The sequence below is a fragment of the Rhinolophus ferrumequinum genome, chromosome 20, assembly GCF_004115265.2.
Source record: "Rhinolophus ferrumequinum isolate MPI-CBG mRhiFer1 chromosome 20, mRhiFer1_v1.p, whole genome shotgun sequence".
In the NCBI taxonomy this organism is placed as follows: Eukaryota; Metazoa; Chordata; class Mammalia; order Chiroptera; family Rhinolophidae; genus Rhinolophus; species Rhinolophus ferrumequinum.
Window position 1 is genome coordinate 41,835,025 of NC_046303.1, and position 21,113 is coordinate 41,856,137.

The 21,113-nt window shown below is 35.9% G+C and overlaps 1 non-coding gene across 1 annotated transcript; it reads left to right on the forward strand.

Moving 5' to 3' along the window:
- Positions 1-4,829: 4,829 nt before the first annotated feature.
- On the forward strand, positions 4,830-5,021 carry LOC117012607 (U2 spliceosomal RNA). Its single transcript, XR_004421210.1, has one exon. It is a non-coding gene; the product is annotated as a U2 spliceosomal RNA (small nuclear RNA).
- Positions 5,022-21,113: the final 16,092 nt, after the last annotated feature.

Genomic DNA, 21,113 nt, shown 5'->3' on the forward strand with positions numbered 1-21,113 from the left:
AGACTGAGGGCCCCAGCTTTCTTTCTGTCAGTCTGTCTACTAAAGCTACCTTTAAGTCCTGGAGACCACCCACAGTTCCTAGAGACTGCCTGCAGTTTCTTGTCATATGGTTTTCTTCAACATGACACTTATTTCATCAAGTATACAAGGAGAATCTCTCACTTCAGAGAGGTCCCAGGCCCTCTTTTAGGAGTTTTCCCCTGAGTAATGTCGCCCTTCCAGAATAATCTCCTTTTTGGTGAATTTAAAACCAACTGATTAAGGACCTTAACTGTATCTGCAGAATTCCTTCACATTTGCCACATACTATTGATTAGTAATAAATCACGGGTTCTGCTCATACTCCAGGGGGAGGGATTATACCGGGTGTGAGCACTGGGGGTAAAAATCTTGGGGGCTACACTCAAATCTGCCTAGCATACAATGGCATTTAAATTTTTCAAAATTATAATTTTGGAGGCAATCATTTGTATAATTTTAGATGCTTTCATTTGTCATAACAAAAAATTATCAAATTGATTTATGATATGAACAAATAGGGCTAGGGAGAAGAAAAGAAAGTTAACTATTAAATGTTGAAAGAATTTAAAAATTCCCCTTTTCCAGCATCCATTATGATAATTGAAACAAGAAAAGATTCTCAATGATTTCTAAACCAGTCACTAAAAGTCTTTTGGGGAATAAGGTTGTCAGAAACTTTCAAAGTATTGCTTCAGAGATTATTAATTACAAAGTAAAATGACAGATTTGCCGTGGAAAACTTTGGTTGATATTAACCATAACCAATTATCAAATTTGATAAAACCAGTAATGATAAAACTGTTATCATGTGCCTCCTGATCATGAATCTTGCTGAAGACGTAATATCACCTATTTGTTATGTTGAATGATACAAAGTTTCATTTTTATAGATCAAAAGTGACCAAATATCAGCAATTTATATGCTCCAACGACTGGCCTAGGATCTTCCAAAATACTGATATTATGAAAGACAAAAAAAGATGCAAAATTGTTACTAAAGTAAACTAAAGTGATATAACTCATTGAAATGTGAAATCCTTAATTGAAGTCTGGATTTTTTAAAAACCTTACTGGGAAACTGGAGAAATTTGAAGATGGAATGTATATTAAGTAAACAGATTGTATTAAATTCCTTTCAAGTACAGACTGTCCCTGACTTAAGATAGTTCGACTTAAACGGTTTTTTTGACTTTATCATGGTGCTAAAGTGGTAGTATTTAGTAGAAACCGTATTTCAAATTTTGAATTTTTATCTTTTCCTGAGCTAGCAATATGCAGTACGGTGCTGCCTCGTTATGCAGAGCGGTGGCAGCGAGCCACAGCTCCAGTCACGCACAAGATCATGAAGGTAAACAACTAGTACTCTACAGTGTGCTATGTTGCCTGTGCTTTTTGGATATTGTGTTGTGAGCACATTTAAGGTAGGATAGGCTAATCTTTGATGTTTTGTAGAGTAGGTATATTAAACGCATTTTTGACATGATATTTTCAATTTATGACGGGTTTATGAGGACATAACCCCATCATAAGTCAAGGAGCATCTGTAATTCTGTTATGGTATAAAAGAGAGCAGTCCAATTCTTAGGAGACGTTTGCCGGAGTACTGAGAGATGATGTGTACGGTCAGGATGTCTGAAAATTAGTCTCACTGTATCAATGTGTGTGTGTGTTGTGTGTATTTATGTATGAGTATATGTGGAGAAGAAGAGAGTTCAAGAGGATTGCTGTATCAAAAAACACCAAACATGTGGCATTGACTTTGGGAAGAGCCTTAGGGACTCTAATAGGAAGGGCTTGAAAATGTTAGTGTAAGATGAAGAGAAAGAGGTTCTTACTGTAAAACAAAAGAACTTTTGGTAATAATGGAATCTGCAATAAAAAGAAAATAGGAAGCGTACCTAATGAATTTGTCAATCTGGCTGGCAAGATTTCCAGGAAGAATTTAGAAAGTAGCAACCAGTTTATTCTAGCTGACTATTATAGGTTGAATTATGTCCCCCAAAAAGATATTTTGAAATATTAACCCGTTAGTACCTGGAAATTTGACCTTATTTGGAAATAAGCTGTTTGCAAATGTAATCAAGTTCAGATAAGTTTATTAAATAGGCCTTAATCCAATGTGACTAGTGGTTTTATAAGAAGAGGAGACACAAACACACAGAGAGACACACAGGGAAAATGCCATGTTACAGTAGAGGCAAAGATTAGAGTGTTATGTCTATAAGCCAAGGAATACCAAGGATTGCTGGCAATATCAGTGGCAAAGACAAAGGAATGGAACAGATTCTCCCCCAGAATCTTCAAAGAGACTGTAGCCCTAGCAATACTTGAATTTGAGCGTCTAGCCTCCAGAACTGTGAGAGAATAAATTTCTGTTGTTTTAAGCCACCCAGTTGGTGATGATTTGTTTTGTCAGTTCTAAGAAACTAATAATATACTGTCTAAGAGAAAATACGAAAAGAAAGAGATGAACTAACAGAGTATGTATATGGTTTTTGAGAATTTATAAAATAATGTAAAGGAGCTAGATTTTCTTGATTTAAAAATAAAACTGTTTTATATCCCCAGCCCTCCCCAGAAAAAATTCACAAATTAACATGTTTTCAGGGCAAAGATCAATCAAGGGTAGCCATATAGGACCTTTTGTTCCTGTAAGATAGAAAGATATAAGGGACTTTCAGTTAAGCAAAAAGCTTTCCGAAGATCTGAAGAAGTTACCTTTTAATTCCTCCCTATTAAACAATAGATTTCTAGGTACCTTAAGAGCACTGTTCCACAGAAGCTTCACACTGGGTACAAGGTAGAGAAAGTCCTGTCTAAAGAGATCTGTGGAAAAGACTTTTAGATGATGGAGTAAATTGCATTATGATTCATAGAAAATTATGAAATAGTAGAAAGTGAAGAGAGGCCTTTGGTTCCCGAAATTTCCAAGGACAGGTAGAAAGCCTAGAAATCTTCTCAGTTGCAAATACAGGCGATTTCTCACCAAAAATGGCAGGATGACACAACCAGTAGAATCAGGGCCTCGGTGGTAGATCCAAGAGTTTCAAAGAATCATTCCCAGGGAATAGGACTAGACCCTAATTGATTGAGACAAGTGAGCACCTGGATTTCAGAATTGTTGTGGACTTGTGACTACTGTGACTCCGGGTTTCCCACTCACTCCTTTTTTCAGCGGGAATGTCTATTGTGATTATTGTATCTAGGCTTTACTATTTTATATGGGGTCTGTGGGCACCAGATAACTTCTCTCTTTAGTTTATGGGTCTTCAGATTGAAAGCAACCATGCTCAGTGAGCATTATCCAAGTGGCTTCACCTGCACCTGGACCTGAATTAGATGACAAGATCCCAGACTCATGCTATAATTCTTACGAGACTTTGGGTTCCTGGTAGGGGGAAGGCACTAAGGGCATTTTGCATATTACAGGTATATAATTTGTGGACATAAGATGGACGATGGCAGACTAAGGATGGCCAGAAATGCTTTGATGTTCACTTCAGTAAGAGATGGGTTTCATATTTCCCCCCACCCCCTTGAGTGTGGGCAGATTCTATCACTGCTTTGGCCAGTAGAGTATGACAGAAGTGGTGATATGCTAGTTTCTGGGCCTAAACCTAAAGAGACTGAAAGATTCCACTTCCTATGGATACTGACCATGTTGTGAGAAGTCTAAGCTACACAGAGAGGTGTTTTTAAATGTTGGGTTTATTATTCATCAGCTACAGCAAGGCCGATAGATTAGGAGACAGCTGCCATTGATAAGACAGGTTATTGTTCACAATTTCCAAGAGGAGAGGGTACACCATAGAACACAGGGCCACACAGGGAATCACCAGGGTGGGTCAGGAGGCAGAAGGAGTGAGGAGTCTTTATAGTGGTCATCAAAGGAAAAGCAAGGCAGAGTAAGCAATTTGGGGATTGGCTAGTTTGAACAATTGTAGCAGGCTCTGAGATCCAAGGACTGTCTTTACTTACCTGGTACCTGGCCCTGGGATGGTTAGGCCAGATGAATATTGCCTCCTTCTGAGAGCCTGACAGAAGAGGTGGTAGAGCATGGGCTTTTGATTGGTTAGTTTACATCACAAGCCCTGCTTCCAGCCAAGTCATGTGCTCTCTCTAAGAACTGGTTCACCCTGGGAGTGGCAGGCTCCCTCGTCAGCAAGGACTCAGACGCCAAAGTATCAACAGCAGTTACACATCTGGATACTTATCCAAAGAAAACAGAAACACTAATTCAAAAATACATATGCACCCTTATGTTCATTCCAACATTATTTACAACAGCAAAGATATGGAAGCAACCTAGGTGTCCATAGGCAGATGAATGGACAAAGATGTGGAGTATGTGTGTATACACACATGCACACACACACACACACAATGGAATATTACTCAGCAATAAAAAGAGAATGAAATCTTGGCATTTGCAACAACATGGATATGACCTAGAGGGTATTATGCTAAGTGAAATATGTCAGACAGAGAATGACAAATACTATTTGATTTCATTTATATGTGGAATCTCAAAAAACAAAACAAATGAACAAACAAAAGAAAACAGAAACAGCCTCATAGATAAAGGGAACAAATTGATGATTGCCAGATGGAAGGTGGAAGGGGTGATGGGTAGAAAAAGATAAAGTGGAATAAGAGGTACAAAATTCCAGTTGTAAAATAAATAAGCCATAGGGATGTCAAGTATAGCACAGGGAATATAGTCAATAATATCATAATAACTCCGTGCAGTAACAGACGGGTACTAGACTTACTGTGGTGACTACATTAAGGTATGTAAATGTCAAATCATCGCTTCTCGGCCTTTTGGCTAAGATCAAGTGTAGTATAAATGTCAAATCACTATGTTGTACACCTGAAACTAATATAATCTATAGCAATGATACTTTAATAAAAAAGAGAACACAGAGAATAAGAAAATACAGTTTAATGCAGGAACCCACTCTGGCCAATGGACGATAGCCATATGAGTGGGACATCCTGAGTGTTCAGTTCACTGAAATCTTGCTGACTTCAGCCACAACCACTATGTAATATATATCACATAAAAGACCCCAAGCAAACAGCTGAGTCCAGTCTACCCACAGAACCATGAAAGATGATAAAGTGCATTTTAAGCCACTAAGGTTTGGGATATATAAATCCCAGTGATAGATACCTGAAACAGAATCTAAATGTGTCTGTGTATATATGTGTATCTACACACACACACACACACACACACACACACACGGGTGTGCACACGACAGCAGAAGAAAGAGCACAAATGTGGAAAAGTATTAATAATTGGTCAATTTAGGTAAAATATTTGTGAATGTTGTTTGTAATAGTCTTTCAAAATTTCTGTGGATTTGAATTTGTTTACTTAAATTTTGAGGAGAAAAAAACACATAAAAATACAGAAAAACCATCTTATGTGCAACATGGACATGAATTCAAATTGTATTGGGCAAGCCAAAGAAAAAACTAAGTCTTTTTGTTAGGTTGATGATTATAGGAGGAGAAATGCATCCCCGTTGTGGGTGAAGTCTGCATAATGAGAGGCCTACCTTCTTTGCTAAACTGTAAGAAGAGAGAAAAAAAGACAAAACGGTAAATAAAAGAAATGTGAAAATACTGCCAGAAGTAAAAATATTCTCACATTAGCCTACTTCCAGAGATCTGGGAATTATTGTTGTTTCGTCCCAGCAAATCTTTAAGAAAAAAAAAGGCGTTAGTACATTTTGATAATTACAAAATAAAAATGCCTCTAGCTTTCAAAAAATAAAGTAAAGATACTTTATTGGCTTATATAACTGAGCAATCCTGAGGCTGGTGAGACTTCATATAAAGCTGGTAATAATCTCTCAAAAATATTAACAAGGACCAAGTTTCTTTGTCTCTTCCCTCAGCCTTACTTGGTGCCAGCTTTATTCTAAGCTGGATTTCAATATGGCAGCCAATAGATCCCAAGGCTACCCACATTCTCATTCCTTTGGGAAAGAGAGACTATCTTTTAAAATTTGAGATTTACTAAGACCAAAAACTCACTATCCTCAAAAAAGCCTGAGGTCGTTTTTATGTCCGAAAGATGGAATGTGATGATCACCCTGAATTAGTTATGTGGTCCAAAGTCAGGAGGAGTAATATCAGCATCTCTGATACCACCTAAAGGAAACAGATCTGCTGAGACTTTCAAAATAGCAAATAGATGCAAGCAATCAGCAACCACCACAGCATATATTTTCTCTACAGTTCTCATCTATTTTTTTTTTACATTGCTTCATTTTTTTCTTAGTCTGCAAAGTGACTGCTGGCTACCGTTTCTGAGTTTATAATACATCCTTTCAAGAGGATAGTCAGAGTTAGATTGGAAACTGCTTGTCCCAATGAAAATTTACAGGAAGGGGACACTGTCTGACCTAGTCTGAGTCAGGTAACCAACTAAGTGTGGCCGTGGCCTGAGTCAGTTCCTATAAGCAGGTGGTATTTGGTACACCATTTGGTTTGTGGTTAGTGGATGTCACAAAAGATGAGATCTGTGAGGAACGCTGTGGAATCAACCAAAAGTTGTCCACTGCAAGTTTCATCATAGATGAGGCATAGTTTGCCTCATCATAGACTGGCTATTAGTTTAAGATTGTGTGATAGTTGGGCTCTAAGATGGTCCCCAATGATCCTTGATTTTTGATACCACTTGTGTGATCCCGTCCCACAATGAAGCAGGTCTGTTCTGTGTGAGTACTGTGGAAATGATGGAATGACCTCTAAGGATAGGTAATAAAAGGCATTGTAGCTTCAGCTTTGCTCTTGGATTGCTCATTCTAGAGGAAGCCAGGCGCCATATCATGAGGACACTCAAACAACGCTAAAGAGAGACTCACGCTAAAGAGAAAAATCTGAGGCCTTCTTCCAACAGCTAGTGTTATCTTGCTAGCCTTGAAGTTTAGCAACACTGGGAACAGGATCCTGAACCCCACTTCAGCCCTCAAATGACAATAACCTTAACCAACATCTTGACTACAAGATTATAAGTGACTCTGAGGCAGAATTTCCCACCCTTGTCTCTTCTAAATTCCTGATCCACAGAAAAAGAGAGATAATAAAAGTTTGTTGTTGTCTTAAGCCACTAAATTTCAAGATAATTCGTTATGCAACAGTAGATATAGATATAGATTTATATTCTCTATTTTGTTAGAAAAATCTATTTTATTGATACTTTTATGTGTGTGTATGTGGCGGCGGTGGTGGTGGTGTATGTATGTGTGTATGTGAGTTCTGTCCTGGATTAGGTGAATTAGGTATTATATTAAGTGTTCTTTTAAAATCAAAGGAAGCTCTTAACTTTTCTGATTAGATAAATTATTACCGATGTATCTTCTACTTTTAATAACAATTAACTAATATATATTCGTATATATGCATATGTCAATTATTTCTCACAACAGCATGAAGTAGGTTATTAAGGTAGAAACTGAAGCTTAAAGAGATTAGGAAACCTATACACCCAGCTAGTAAGTGGTAGACAGAGGAGTCAAAGCTACATTACTTCACCTCAGTGCTGAGGCTTTTAATCATTACATTTTATATAGACCTTCTAGTCCTAGTCTCAACCCTAATTGCTCATGATTTACTATGGGGTTTAGAATGGTGGTATATTAGGATTTTATATTATATTTACCAATATGATTGCTCTCTATATACTATGTTTTGGAATTGGGGTCTCAGAATGATGGTAGCTTCATAAACCAAAATGAAATATTATTCCTCTTTGTCTAGATTCTGTGCTAGTTAGCAGTGTGAAGATCATATATTTTCAAAATATAAAATAACATATTTCAAAAGTGTGGAATTAAACCAATTTCAGCATCATTTTGAGAATACTTTTGAGTCAATATATACTTTTACATTTTAATTTATGTTTTGAGATAATCACAAATTTACAGAATAATGATTTTTAAAAATCATTTTTCATTTTTTATCAGAGTTGACATGTTTATTAGTTTCAGGTGTACAGTATAGTGGCTAGACATTTATACAACTTATGAAGTGATCACCCCAATAAATCTACTACCCATCTGACACCATATATAGTTGTTACAATATTACTGACTATATTCCCTATGCTATACTTTACATCCCAATATGTACTTCTTAATCCCTTCACCTTTTATACCCAACCACCCAACCCTCCTCCCATCTGGCAACCATCAAACTGTTCTCTGAAAAAACTGAGGGTTGCTAGATGGGCGGGCAGGTGGGAATAAGGGGGATGGTGCGGGGATTAGAAAGCACAGTCAGTAACCACAAGATTGCCATGGGTTACGAAAGTCAATTTGGGGAATATAATCAATAATGTTGTAAAGATTTTGTAGGGTATCCAATGGACACCTGTCTCATTAGGGAGACCACCTCAGGAAAGATGTAGATGCCTGATCACTGCACTGTACACCTGAAGCTGAAGCTGAACAATAATGAATGTCAACTACAAGTTTATATATTATGTATACAGTTACAAGAAGTGGAATACAGCATTAGGAATGTAGACAGTGGAAATGTAATGGCTGTATACGATGTCAGATGGATAGTGAATGGGGGAGGGAGGTTGACACAGTGTGAGGGATATAAATGATAAATGCCTAACTATTACACTGTTTTGTGCACCTGAAACTAATAAAAAATAAATAATAATATCCATTGTTAGAGAAGACACAGGAAAAAAAGATGTTCTCTGTATTTATGAGTTTGTTTCTCTTTTGTTTGTTCATTTGTTTTGTTTTCTAGATTCCACATAAAAGTGTAATCATATGGTATTTGTCTTTCCTTGACTTATTTGACTTAGCATAATACCATCTAGGTCTGTCCATATTGTTGCAGATGGCAAGATTTCATTCTTTTTTATGGTTAATATTTATATCTATATCTATATATGCATATTTTATATATATAAATATCACCTCTTCTTTATCCATTCATCCATTGATGGATACTCAGGTTGCCTCCATACTTGGCTATTGTAAATAATGCTGCAATGAAAATATGAATACACATGTCCTTTCAAAGTAGCATTTTGAGTTTCTTCAGATAAATACCTGGAAGTGGGATTACTGGGTACTTCTTTATCTCTTGTTATAGCCTTTGATCTAAAGTCTATTTTGTCTGGTATAAGTATTGCTACCCAGCTTTTTTGGTGTGTGTGTTTTTTGTTTGTTTTTTTTTACATTTTCATGAAATATCTTTCTCTATCCCTTTACTTTCAGTCTATGTCTTTCAATCTGAAGTGGGCCTCTTCTAGATAGAACATATAAGGATCCCATTCAACCCATTCAACCATCCTACGGCTCTTGTTGGAGCACTAAATCCATTTCCAATTAAAGTAATTGTTGGGCCGGCCCGGTGGCTCAGGCGGTTAGAGCTCCATGCTCCTAACGCCGAAGGCTGCCGGTTCGATTCCCACATGGGCCAGTAAGCTCTCAACCACAAGGTTGCCAGTTCAATTCCTTGAGTCCTGCAAGGGATGGTGGGCTCCGCCCCCTGCAATTGAGCACGGCACCTTGAGCTGAGCTGCCACTGAGCTCCCGGATGGCTCAGTTGGTTGGAGTGCATCCTCTCAACCACAAGGTTGCCTGTTCGACTCCCGCAAGGGATGGTGGGCTGTGCCCCCTGCAACTAGCAACGGCAACTGGACCTGGAGCTGAACGGCACCCTCCACAACTAAGATTGAAAGGACAACAACTTGACTTGGAAAACAGGCCTGGAAGTACACTCTGTTCCCCTTCCCCAATAAAATCTTAAAAGAAAAAAAAAAAAAAATGTTCCATTTAAAGTAATTGTTGATAGGTATACAGTTATTGCCATTTTATTTATTTATTTATTTATTTATTTATTTATGTTAAAGAAGTCCCTCTAAGGTTTCTTGTAATATTGGTTTGGTAGTGATGAATTCCTTTAGCTTTTTCTTTTCTAGGAAGCTCTTTATCAGTCCTTCAATTTTAAGTGAAAGCCTTTCTTTTTTTTTTTTTTTTTAATTTATTGGGGTGACAGTTGTTAGTAAAATTACATAGATTTCAGGTGTGCAATTCTGTATCACATCATCCATAAATCACACTGTGTGTTCACCACCCAGAGTCAGCTCCCCTTCCATCACCATACATTTGATCCCCCTCACCCTCATCCCCCACCCCCCAACCCCCTTAACCTCTGGTAACCACCAAATTACGTTCCCCAGATTAATTTTCAAACCTGTGGCCATTCTGTGGTCACCGACTGCCCTCCAATCCCTTCACCCTCCCCCCCACCCCCCACACCTCCCGCCCATCTAGCAACCCTCAGTTTTTCCTCATTTGTCTGAAAGCCTTTCTTGGTAGAGTAGTCTTGGTTGTAGATTCTTGGTTGTAGATCCTTGCTGTTCATCACATTGAATATCGTGTGCCAATCCCTTCTGGGCTGCAAAATTTCTGTTGAGAAATCGGATGGGAGCTCCCTTGTAGGTAACTTACTGCTTTTCTCTCGCTGCTTTTTAAGATTCTGTCTTTAACCTTTGGCATTTTAATTATGATGTGTCTTGGGGTGGGCCTCTTTGGGTTCATCTTGTTCGAGACTCTCTGCACTTCCTGAGCTTAAATATCTATTTCCATCACCAGGTTAAGGAAGCTTTTTGTCATTATTTCTTCAAATAGGTTTTCAATTCCTTGCTCTCTCTCATCTCCTTCTGGTACCCCTATGAGGGAATGTTGGTACGCTTGATGTTTTCCCCGAGGCCCCTTAGATTGTCCTCATTATCTTGATTATAGTGATGGTTTCCTGAGTGTATACATATGTTGAAACTTATCAAATTGTATGTTTAAATATGTGCAATTAATGTTAATTATACCTTAAAACTGTTAAAATGTAGGGGGAAATGACCTGGGGATAGTGGATTTATTTATAAAATTCTACTGTATTCTAATTGATTGATTTCTGTTTTCTTTTTACAGACTTATTTTTGTCTTTATTTCACAGGTCTTTAGTTGAATACTTACTGGGAGTACATATTTTGTTCTCACTTAATTAGTAACGACAGCACTTCATAAAATAAATTTGTTTTTGAGTATAACTTTGACCACTTAGTCTATCAGTATAATTTTGAATTTTGCCTTGACCTGATAGTTATTTAGAGAAGTTACTTTAGAATTTAGAGGTGGAACTTCTGGTATCAATGATTATATTGCATTTGGGGAAAATTATCTTACCTACAATCTCTGATATTATTGTTGTTTGTTAATTTGTTCAAAATTGTATTTGGTCCCAGGTGTTACTGCACCCAGTTCTCTTTTACCAGTCCAGTACACCCATGTCCTAGGTGCTGTGAGTGTTGGCTATTAAGAGTTCACAGTTCCTTTTATCAAGAGACTTGCCCTCAGTCAACAGGGGCCACCTCATCCAAGAGGTTAGGTCTCTCCCTTCTAGGGAGCCCATTAATCAGTCAGTGATTGACTGATAGAGAGGTACAAGAGTCCAGCCTCCTCATCTCAAAGTAAAAGAAATTACAGGTACAGTTATGCTCCAGAGTTCTGCTCTCCCATCAGGCTAAGTCTAGAATATACTGAGACCACTTCCATACTCAACTCCTTCCCCATTCTTATCCTCCCTTACATGATTGGGTTTTTTTGTTACTCCCTCCCCAACACCATGGAATGCACTCTCTCAACAAATTATAGGCATCTAAATTTCTGGGTTGTGCTCTGCTTCTTGAGTCCCAAACTGAGATATCATTATATAATCAATTTTGTAAGTGCTTCATAGATGCTTTAACAAGAATATGTATGTAAGATCTATATGTACACATGTATACCCATATATTTATATATACATGTTATATTGGTCATATTTTGAAATAGTAAAAGAGGTTTCTTTCTCCCACAGAATGCTTGCTTCCATTTCTTCCCTCATCTTTCTATATGCATTGCCATAAGGAAAAGATGGATACAGCTTAGACTTAGGAGTCAAATCATTTTTATGCTTTTCTAAATAGACACTTGGAACCCATAGCTGAGAAAATAATCTTGATATCAAACATATTCACTAGCAAGACCCACCCTGTTCTTCCTCATCTCAACAAATGCCAAAGCCATTTATAAAATTGTTAAAATGAAAACCTCAGAGCTATACTTGACCCTGCTCTTTGTTTCACATTGAATTGTTTCACAATCTTCAAACAAATCCTATTAGCTCTACCTTTAAAATATAACCCAAAATCAATAATTTTTCCACACCTTCACTACCATATTTATCTCTCATCTGGGTTACTGTCATCACCTCCTAATTTATCTCCTGCTTTCACTTTTGCTTCCACCATCATAATCTTCTCCCTTTAACAACCAGACTAATCCTTTTAAAATGTAAATGAGATCCTGTCACTCCACTGCCTGGGACTCTCCATGAACATCTTGTCCTACTTAGAAGAATATATAAAATTTTTATGTGATCTGGTACACAACTTTTCCTCCAATCTTTTGTCTTCACAGTTTCTCTCACTCACTCAACTCCATCCACACTTGTTTCCTTATTACTTATGCACAGTCCTGAATCAGGGTTGTTGCACTGTCTGGAATAACTTTTTCCGTATAGATCTAGGTGACTCCCTACCTAACTCATGTCTCTGCTAAAATGTCACTTCCTCAAGGAAGCCTTTCCTGATCATCATTTTGAAAAGTGTATTCTTTATCAATCTCTTTTTTCAACAATGCTTTAGTTTTCTGCAATATACCTTTAACATTATATTATCAATCTCTTATTTGTTTATTGTCCACATCCTCCATTTAATGTAGGCTTAGAAAAACATACTGTTTTGTTTACTGTTGTTTCTTCCACATTAGCTCACAGTGCTTTATACATAATAACAATCATTGTTAAATAAATGAATGGATAAAGGAATGGATAAATGAATCAAACTAATGCCACATTTGATTAGTTTCATATTTGGATCATTAAGATTTTGTACATTTTCTGAATGGGAGATTTTTGCAAACAGTGCCTCTGATAAGAGGCTAATATCCAAAATGTACAAGAAACTCATACAACTCAATAAAAAAAAAAAAAAAGATTTTGTACATTTTGTTTGTTTTTTTCTTGGAGTTTCCGACATTCTTTTTTTCGAGGGTAGGGGAGAGCAACATTTGCTTATCTTCCATATCCCCAGTATCTTTAATTTTAATCACTCCATTTATTCCCTAATTTTATTCTTCTTGAAGTCCACAGATTTTTGGCTCTAATTTGGAATCATGTCTGCATACTTAGCCATACATTCTTGTATAGATATATATTCTTGTATAGATATTTAATTGACCTTTTAATTGCCTTATTTCTGTTATGGGCTACATTCATCTTTTTCTGGATCCGGCATCTTAATTGTTTTTGTTTAACTCATTATTGTACCAAATCACATCCTCAAATCAATCTTTTTCACTCTTGCTCTCTAGAGTGAGTTCACACTGTCCATTTCTAATATCTTACCTTTATCCTGAGATTTTTCTTTTTTTTTATTCACCTGCATCAGCCCTCCATTGGGAATAGAGAGCTTGAAGATTTGATGGTCCCTCTTGCATGTTTTTTATTTGATAATTTCTCCTTTTTCCACTCTTTCTATTTTCTCTAATTTTTATCTGAGCTCCATTTAGTCAAATACTGGGACCATTAGATTAATCATTTATCTCTTAGATTTTTATATTTTCTTGCTCTATATTCTTTTGATCTACATTCTGGGAGATGTTTAAAAATCTATTTTCCAAACTTAATGTAGGGTATATATTTGTCCATTGTACATTTTATTTCCAGTAGGGTTTTCTGTTTTTTAATTGCTATTTTTACATAACATAATCATTTTTCATGGATGCAATATCTTAGTGAATGTCTTTTACTTCTCACCAGAATTCTATTGAGTTCTTTAGAGAACTGTACTCTGTTTTAGGTTTTATTGGGTACATGCCAGCAGCAGGCTGTTCTGTATGTGTAGGTTTGCTGTTCTGTATGTGTAGGTTTGGGGAGGGGGTGTCTCAAGTACGTAGTGCTCAGTGATACATGACATTTCCATATTCAAATCTGGACTCCCTCCTCTTCATTTTCTCTGTCAAAATTGTACAATGGGTTCACAAAGACTGTTCTATCTGTTGGCATTCTTCAACCTACCTACTGTCTTCCAGATTTTTTGATGAAACTTCTTTTCAGCTGATACCCTGCCTTCCTATTCTCTTTGTTGGTATAGTATCATACAATTCTAAGAATTCGATCATTATCATTATAATGTGATTTGGGGGGAGAAAGAAGATAGGCTTAAATTTTCATTCTACCCTGTTGACCCAGAATCATTAATGTGTTGTTGCTACCTTTTTTTCTCTGATGTAAACAAATATTTGAGTCAAGTGTTTTTCCCTCTAATAAGAAATAGAAGTCCATCAGAAGTTCTCAGTCCTAGTGTAATTTCTGACTCTCATAGGCGATCCTGGCTAGTGAGCTTCTGTGGACCTCAAACTCAATGCCTATAAAATTGAGTAGCCCAGATATAGGGATTTCTAAATTCCTTCCACCGCTAAAATTATGACTGTAAGTCTATTGTAAAAATATTATTAAGTTTGAAGGTATTATTCTGGTTATCATAGAATGCTTTCTGACTGTATATTCTGGAAAGACAAAGCAAGAATTCAAAAACAGTGTCATTAAGCAAGAAAAAAATAATCTCATTCTTCAAAAAACAATCCTCTTTCCACTGTAAATTGTATTCTGCGGGTGGGGGGACCAGCTGGTATTAAAACAGTAAGGTTTTATTTATAGGATAAAAAGAATGACAGCTCAATTCACTTTAAAGAGAAGTCACACCAAAAGCTCATAAGAAAAGATTCTCGCCTTTGCAAATGTTCATATTGCTCTCTGAATCTTTTTTCCAATTATGAGAAAGAACCAGAGTACATCTACTGTGCAGTGATATATTTGCTTTTGTTCACAGCATGTTCACAACAATGCTATGGATTTTGGGTCAGTAGGCTGAAAATGAGATCTTAGACTCCTATTCTTGAAAGACATTTTTCTTTTCCTCTTTTTTCTTCCTCTCCTCTCCTCTCCACTCCTCTCCTCTTCTTTCTTTCTTTTTTTCTTCCCTTCCTTCCTTCCTTCCTTCCTTCCTTCCTTCCTTCCTTCCTTCCTTCCTTCCTTCCTTCCTTCCTTCCGTCCCTCCCTACCTCCCTCCCTCACTCTCTCCCTTCCCTTCCTTCCTTCCTTCCTTCCTTCCTTCCTTCCTTCCTTCCTTCCTTTCTTTCTTTCTTTCTTTTTTAGTTCCAGGGAGATAGAGGGACACACAAAGACAGTTACAATACTTTTTTTAAGAACAAAATTGTACCATCATTTGAAACTGTTTACTTCATTGATTCTTAATATGAGGACCTGGCTTAATCTGACTTATCAGCCTACTCTTTAACATGTCTGTTAACTTGACATTATTTGAAAAGCTAATAAAGCACATATTAGTTCCCATTTCCTGTTTTCAGCTAAAGTGCTATTGATAAATGAAGCAATGTTTGGAATACATGTTAGTAAATTTCAACACATGGAAGTGAAATGTTTTATTCCATGGACATATAGGAGAATTGTAAGGAGGCATGAATGCATCACAAAACATAATTGGCTATGTTATAATTGGACCGAGGAGAAAAACTGTTCTTCTGCAGTTTGAGCTTTGTCTCCTGGGAGTAGAAAAACCATGCCTCCTTTCTTGCCGGTTTTAGTCCTATTCGTCTTTAGCATCAATTTAAACTGTAGAGGTAAATAAAATATTAATTAGGGAGAAAAGTTAACTAAACTTCATGGAAATAGTATTTTCATAAATCTGATAGTATGTCACGAAGTTGTGTATTTTTTGGTACACTTGTTTTTATTTTATTGAGTAATTTAACCTATGTTTATGTTATCTATATTTTTTACTAAATTTATTGGGCTGACATTGTATATTATGTATATTTTTTAAGCAATTGTAAGCCTATGGAAAGATAAATAAAATAATTTCCAATTATGAAACATTAATCTGAGATTATTTATAGAACTAGGCAAGTTAAAATGGAATAACAGGATTGAAAGAATCTACACTTTGCATGAATGATTTGTTGCTGTCTGGGTGACATAATGTTTGTATTTTATGTTAATTAGTAAAGTAGGATGTTTAGAAAATTGTCTTAAATATCAATTCTCATATTCATTATAGGAATAATAAACAAACTTGTGCCATAGTTTTCTTTTGAATAATCTTTGTTGACAAGCTTAATTTTTTTTCTTTATTTTTAGTTGGGTCTTATTTTCTTAATCCATTTTGACAACCTCTGTCCTTTAATTGGTGTGTCTAAGCATTTACAATCATTATTATTGATATTTATTTATATATATATTTTATTTTCAGTTACAGTGGACATACAGTATTACATTAGTTTCAGGTATAGAACATTGTGATTATACATTTATATAACTTACAAAGTCATCCCGCTATAAGCCTGGTACTCATCTGAAACCATACATAGTTATTCTGATATTATTGACTATAATCCTATGCTGTACTTTACATCCTCATGACTGTTTTCATAACTGGCAATTTATACATCTTAATCCCTTCCTCCTTTTCATCCGTCCCCCTAAACCCCTCCTATCTGTCAACCATTTAAATGCTCTCTGTATCTATGAGATTGTTGTTTTGTGTATTTTGTTTTTTAGATTCTACATATAAGTGAAATCATATATTTGCCTTTCTTTGTCTGAATCTCAGTCTCTTTTTAAGTGCTCTCTCTTCTCTAGTCTCAAATTCCTTTGTTTTTCAGTTTAACAGGCCCTCATCACATTTATCTTCTTGTCTGTTTTGTGCATGTGACTTTTTTCTCACTTTTGTGAGATTCCCCATGACAGAGATGATATTTTATTAGTTTTTTGTTTGTTTGTTTGTTTCACTACTTACATTGGCAAATGCTAAGGGCCAGATGGATAGTTGCTGAATTTATTATGGCATTATCTAGATTTTTAATAAAGACTACTGGTTCTTTTTAGTAATTTTCTCTTTCCTTTAAAGTCATAGAAGATTGTAAAAATAAGATAATCTTGCTCTTTTACCTAGCTGCTAAAAAGTAAGAAACAAAAAGAAACAATGAGTAAATTGTTATAAGTAAATCTAATTAAACTAAATTTTGATAAATCTAAGCAATAACTAAGACTTTAATATCTATTAAAATCTTTTACTTTTAGGAGAAGATATATAAACAGCAAATTATCCTTGCAAAGCAATTTAAACACAAAATGGCTAAATATTCTAGGTAAATATATTAATGTTTGCAAGCCCAATTATAATTTCAATAATTTCAAAATGTCAGACTTAAGGGGCCCACACCATGTCCTAATGAACAGTCATCATTTTCTCTTAATATCTGAACATATTTTTACTCTCACTTTCTTCAATTTTTTTTGTGGAGCCATTTCCATAAACAAAGCAATTTCTGAGATATCGCCCTTTGAAACTAATAATTATCAGATCATGCCTACAGAGAAGAATTATTTAGCCGTGGCCTGATTTTAAAACCAGCTACACATTGGTCTGCTCACACTTTCTCCTACCTTCCTACATCTTCCTTTCTTTGTCCAGCATCTTTAACATGTGTTAAAGAGCCTATTCTTATACTGTTTGAACCTTGTCTTTCACCCACATACATCCTGCTGCTTTGCAGGTAACCATGACAATATTTCACAGTACTGAGGTTATGTGCCATATAAAAGGCAGCCATTCTGTCTTAAATTTATTAGCAAATACACCTTTCCCAAAATACACGTATGCACACAAACAAATATCATGTTAACACTGCATGATATTTGGGAACTCTTAAAAGACCAAGTATACAATCAAATGATTAAGTGAGTGGGAAGAGACCATAATTCTTTTGTTAGGAACAAATAAAAGCACATGAATCCTTGCTAATACAAAAATCGTATATTACTTTTTCTAAATTATTCTTCTAAATACTATTACTCCTTCAATATCTGCCTTTGTAAGATTTACATGATTAGATATATTTGCTAATTAATAATTATAGCAAGGTTGGAATATATATATATATATATATATATATATATATATATATATATATATACTTCCTGGCAAAAAAATTATTAATCATTATTAGTTGCTTAATATTTCTAAGCAGACAACTGTGGTATACCATAAAGACACTGGTCAGGAAGGGGGAAGATTGAGATTCAGATTCTGGGCAACCATAGAAATTACTGGATCATCCATTCATAGCTTTTCAATGTATAGATTGTATCCTAAGATTTTGCTGACTCACACTTAAGAATTCAGTTATCACTTCTTTAGTGGTAATTCAAATATCTCATTCTGTCTTCTCTACAGTGCTACAGCTCATTATTGAGTTGAAATAACATAAAACCCATCAAAAATAAGTATTTTTTGAGATTTAGTAGAAATACTCACCTAGACACTGAGATTAAAGGAAAGATGTTAGATGTTAACCTAGAACTTGGAGGATTTACAATGAAGTTGTAGACATAAGTCAGGTCTTACTGAGTCTTTTTTCTAAATCATTTCTTTCCTTATTTAGCTAGTGTACTTGCTGATCAGTACTGCTATGCATTCACTTAGATGTGCCCAAGAAAGTAAGACACAATGCATGCCCTCTGCGAACTCATACTTTGTCTGTTCCATTCTTTCTCCTCCTACTACACTTTCTTAGTCCATGCTCTCACCACAATATTAGAGTCAGTATTCTTATCTTGAGATTTTTCTGCTATCAATTATGTCCCAAATTAAACTCTTGAAAACAAAGTTTCCAACATATCACCGACTATACTAGTTTCCAACAGAGTAAAATAACGTTTATCATTGAAGGACCTCCAAAACCTGGTACTCAATAAACCTTTTGTTATTGCATTACCATATTTTGGCCAATATTTTTCCTTCTACCTGGCACTTCCTATTGTTTATAGTTGATCAGTATTTCAAGACCAATTCAGGCTACAACTGCTCTTTGAAGCCGTCTCAGACATTCAATATTATATCATTAATAATGAATAATAGCAGCAATATCTAATACTATTAATGATATCTAATACTTGGAACTTAGGTGTATGCTCCAGATGTGCACCAGGAACAGTGCCTTACTCCTGTCATCTCACTTAACCTCTGTATTAGCTTTCTACTATGACTGCAACAGATTGCTACAAATTTACCACCTTAAACAATGCAATTTTCTTATCTACAGTTCTAAAGGTTAGAAGTCTAACGGACATCACTGACTAAAGTCAGTGTAGGCAGGGCTGTGTTTCTTTCTACAGTCTCCAGGAAGAATCTGTTTCCTTGCCTTTCACACTTTCTAGAAGAACTCTTGTATCACCCCAGCTGTCTTAGAGTCCATGGGATGTAGGAGAGCAATGGTTAAAAACATGATCTCTAGATTCAGAAAGCTTAGGTTTCAATCCTAGCACATTTGTTAAGTCTGTGTGACCTTGAGAAGATGGCTTTAATAATTCTGTACCTCATTGTCCTCATTTTTAAAAGAGGGGTAACAATAGTCCCTATCTCACGGGGCAGTTACAAAGATTAAATGAATTAATCCAAGTCAGAACTTCCAACAGCTATTGAGATGGAGAAGTACTTGAGAAATGTCAGCATTTGTTGTTACTGTTATCATCATTAGACAAGCCGAGAGACGTAGGCGCTGGCATTTCCAGTGGCGGGGGGAGCTGAATGACCCAGGAGTAAATTAAAATACAGAGCAATATATCAATGAGATATCTCCATCAATAGGAAAGCAAAAGACATTTTTAGTGACTTGCAAGACTATGAATAGTTGGAGACTAGAAATAATGTTCATTAAATATTTCTTAGGATATTTCTGTGTGATGAATAATATAGAACATGTAGAAAAACATTCTCCAATGATGTTCATTTGTCTTCAAGGCTACTGGAATTTGTTTTTTTATTTCCTTTTGTCTTATGTTGGGTTCCCTGGAAGTTAATCCTGAGATTAGGATTATTGTTGAGGTGATTCCTTAGGAAAAGGGAAATAAATTGAGCAAGATAGGGCAGTAGTATGGTCTCACTTATAAACTATTTTTATATTGAGACCCTGGGGAGGCTCTGAGCAAAAATTAGAGAAACAAATTATTTCTATGTTAAGAAGGGGAGTAGCCAATGTATGCTCCTAGGCCAGTCGCCCAGGTCTGGGTGAGGGGATAGTCTTCCAGGCGATATATCTACTGGTCAGCAATTCTTAGGAGAAGGGGGCAGCTTGAGTTAATCCATCTAGACTAATCATGAACTCAGAAAAGAAAAAGTCTTCTGCTGCTGTATTCAGGAGATAGATAGATAGATAGATAGATAGATAGATAGATAGATAGATAGATGTAAGTAGGTAAGAAGGTAGGTAGGTAAGTAGGTAGGTAGGTAGGTAGGTAGGTGCATAGATAAAACCATGTAAGCTGATGTTCTTTCTGGTTCCACTAATCTGAAGGGTACAAAAAAGTAAACAACAGAAAAATAACTCCCTTGTAGTTCATGTATACGCACAAAGAGCCATAATTCCTCATCTTCTACCTTAAAGTGAGTGCCATTTCTCTCGGTGTTATTTCTGTCTTCCTACTGATAGCCTGTAGCAGGCCATTTCTACCATTGCTTTCTGATCGTAGTGTGGCTGTAATTATACTTATATATTTCTTTCAACAGTCATTATACCAAACTGGATTATATATATAATATATATATATTGTTGTTACATTGTATGTATCGTTGTATTCAAATAATTGCCATGATGAATGCTGTCCTACTCGTATATTATCAATCTCCTTCAAAGACTGTATGAATATGATGGGCTAACATTTATTGAGCTCTTACTAAGTTCGAGGCGCCTACATGGATAATCTCACTCATTCCTCACAGCAACCCAATAAAATCATCTTGTTACATCATTATCTAGCTAAGGATATGAAAAGATCAAAAAGAGAGAGACTATTGGTTAAGATCAAATAGCGAGGAAGTATAAAAGCTGACATTCAAACTTTAGGACTGTCTGTCTCAGAATTCA